Source organism: Schistosoma mansoni, chromosome 6 (genome assembly GCF_000237925.1).
Source record: "Schistosoma mansoni strain Puerto Rico chromosome 6, complete genome".
Taxonomy (NCBI): domain Eukaryota; kingdom Metazoa; phylum Platyhelminthes; class Trematoda; order Strigeidida; family Schistosomatidae; genus Schistosoma; species Schistosoma mansoni.
In genome coordinates, this window is record NC_031500.1 from 3,582,163 (window position 1) to 3,585,888 (window position 3,726).

Below are 3,726 nucleotides of genomic sequence, written 5' to 3' on the forward strand. Positions count from 1 at the left end.
GGCCTGCATATCGTGGTGACCCAATTGAGGCATATTTGCTGGAGCACTCGTTCCTTTAGGTCCTATCATGCCAATAATACAAGCTCAGGAAGCCCAGTTGACGTTTGAAAACTTGCGACACTTGTGTCGTAGGCGAGATGTCAATTGGCCAACCGATCAGCACGTATTCTTCACAACAGTCCACTCTCTTTTATTTTATAACTTTGGAACATGGTCTGTGAAGGCAAAAGACAGCTGCAAGCTTAAGGTTTTTGATCATAGGTGTTTTAGAAGCATCATTTGCGTTCTCTGAAATGAACGATTGAAAAATATTGAGGTTAGGCATATGATGCATGGTAAAAGTGACAAATCAGCTTATAAGGTAGCATATTTCCAACGACTGGGGTGGCTATGACATGTATTATGTGTGCCTAGCTACCGCCTGACTCTACGAGTGATACCCGCTAGCGCAGAAGTAGGTTTGAAGAAAAGTAAGGGAGAGCAAACCAAAGGTGACATCAGTTTGTGAAGTCATTGCTTGTTGATCTGTGCTATATCAGTAGATGCAGGCTATCTGGTTAAGGGTCCGCGTAATGACCATGATTAGTGGTTGGAGATAATAGGTAATATGACATAGAATAATTCACAACGATGCAGTATCCTTTCATACATACTTTTACATTGTCTTTTCATAGCATCCTACCAATATTTAGTACTTATACTCTTACTACTTCTACCACTATGGGATTTGAATCAACAACTGCATCTCTGTGCTGATGTGGTATGGCAACTCGAACTGATGTACGTACGTACGTACGAAGTTCTACGTTGTGACTAACTGACTGACGGACTTGTAGACTTTTAATTTTCACTGTCATCAGTTAGGAATGTAAATTTTAAATGTTGTTAGAAGCATCGAATAAACGAAAAAAACATTGTTTACTCCATTTACATAAATACTATGGATGAACCAAATATCAAATGATCTAAACAAATATATATACATATATATATCATACTTATCACCGACGTTTTATCTAATACAGTCAGTATGCAAACAAACACACACAAAAAATTAGGAACACTTTGTGATTTCTGTTTATAGTATCTATCGGTGTTATTGATCATTGAATATATAATTTGTAATGGCGAATTCATCAAATACAGTATTATCATTATCGCTATCGACCGATCAATCAGTTGATTGATTAACTAACTGTCAGTTGTCAATTCTCTGTAATTTCACCTAATTAGTTAGTAATAGCTTACTTAGGTGATTAATTTTAGAGGATTATGTTATGCCTAATAAATGATGTCTTTTGAAGCAAAGATGGATAGTGGCTAGCGGTGGAATCCAGTTTGACGTGCGTTTCGTCCTATTTGGGACTCGTCAGCTGGATGTACCGACATCTCAGAGTTGATGTTCACTCTGGGAATCGAACCCAGAACCTTTCGCTTCAAACACCAATGCGTTATCCACTCAGCTACTGAGTCCTGATAGCCACTTGCTTGTGCGATGGGGTGAATAGAGAGTGACCCGTTGCAGTCCTAAACATCAATGGGAAGATTCAAACAAGCAATACTAAGTGGATTGATGTCTTTTGAAATTAACGATTTTAATGTTAATTACAATATTAGTATTACGTGTGAATGTGACATTGTTTTACATGGGTGAAACTTTCTAGAAGGCTTTAGCTTGAAATTAGATCTTAAAGACGATCATAAATTAATAAGGTTCTTCTTATAATAGGATAGAAATATTTGTAAAGATTTGAAGACATTTCACATAAAGAAATGATTTTAGCTAGAAAACCATTGAGAACATTAGAGAGTACCATTTTGGTATCAGACTATTCAGTAGTCTGCTCACACGGCTTTCAGGTTTAACAGCGAATGCGTTACCTTTTTACTGTTATGTTTTTATCCCATAATTTATAGTTTAAAAAAAAATTTATTTGAACACATAAATATTGGTACAAGGTAGCACCGGTTATATATGCGCCACACAAATCGCATTTGATTTGTGTGAGGGCTGTGATACTGCCAAGGTGCTTAAACCGAAGCAGGTGGTTTTCTTAGGGGGCCACACCCCGAGCCTTTGACGTAAAGGTCTGATCCACAAGTCAGTGGAGCATCATGAGGAGATGCAGTCCCATGGAAGACAGTGATCAACAATTGATTTATACACCATTTGTTCCCTCAGAATACTTGAGCCCATGTGCACCATTGGTTTGGAATTGTGGTTTTCCAACTCCCCTAGGTGGACATGGAGAGTGTCCACCAATCCGGTTAAATCGCCGGACATTCGCTTTCATCCTCTTAATTTTCGTAAACAACAATAATGCCACGAGAATGCAGTGAGTAGGACTACCCTGACAGAGACTATATACGCGTGACCATGTGAGAGCATTTGGAGAGGGAGAGCGGACTCTCCCCACTCTCGGCCGTACCAGGGCATTTGGAGCATTTATAGTTTTAATCTAAGTCAATTCATGATCTTGTAGGATTATCAACCATTTCTGTTTGATGATACCCAGTTATTAACTAATATACATGAATTCCCTCAGTAATTACTTTTTGCTAGGACTATGGAATTTCGTCTGAAAGTTAATTCTACGTGAACCTTCACTGCGAAGCCTTATAGTTCCAGTTTCGATTTCTGCCAGGACTGTGGATACGTAATGCTGAAGGGTCCTACAACAGGATGACATAACTGTCAAGTATCCTCTAGTTTTTCATTAGTTGTCTAACTAAAGTCACTTTTTGTTAGAGAATTTTTTCAAATATTTCCAATTTCATATGTATACTTTTATAGACGTTCATTGTATACCATTTAATCGTAATTATGTTTGTGGATTTTTGTTAGATGTATTGTATTATTTACTTTATAATTTCATTTTCATTACTGGTTACCCTAATTAGTTTACGTATTAAAAGTGATACTGTACAGTTTAATGTACATTGGTTTGGACAACCCCCGTTATTGATATTTTAACTGGATTTCAATCAATTTTAGCGTATGTGCATCCTGTGTGGATTGCTTCAATATAAAAGTTTATATAGAATAAATGGAATATCTAGGTAACAATAGAATTATTGATATAAACCTTTCTAAGTTTTATTACATGTGGATTGATCTCATCTGCCGTCAATAATTCATCCAAGTAACCAATATATAGTATTTTCGGATATTTTCAACAGGTTACCATGAAAAACGTGCAAATAAAGTCAGTCAGTCATAACGTGGAACCGGATACTTATGTACATCGGTTCAAGTTGCCGTACCTCATTAGCACAGAAAGATAAAATAAGCAGGCCAAATCCCAGAATAGTAGAGGTAGTAACAGTATCAGTGGTAATAGAAAAGATTAGGCATCAAAGATCCGATTCAAAAAGAAAGTGTTAATTAGTGAAATAAAGACAAAAGAATGTATGGGAAATTTAGAATTTGAGGATTTAGGGGAAGACAAGGAATAGATGCACCTTCACCATTGCAAACAATTTTGAATCATGCCATTCAAAGTCTCTAACCATTGGTTACAATAATCACACGGACTCCAACCAGGTGGTAGTCTACACCTATTAACATGGCTCAGTCCAACTGTCAATGACTTCATGGACTGATGCCATGTTTTGGTCTGGCCGTCCCTAATTTTCTGCCAGCTTACTCCTACATCAGAAATCATCTCTCGTTGAGGTAGTTGGTGGTTGGGCATATATAATACATGTCCTATCCAACTCAGTTGA

At 37.2% G+C, this 3,726-nt stretch overlaps 1 non-coding gene across 1 annotated transcript; it reads right to left on the reverse strand.

The window, feature by feature from the left end:
• Positions 1-1,403: 1,403 nt before the first annotated feature.
• Smp_tRNA_00399_Gln_TTG.1.1 lies at positions 1,404-1,470 on the reverse strand. The gene has a single exon. It is a non-coding gene (tRNA).
• Positions 1,471-3,726: the final 2,256 nt, after the last annotated feature.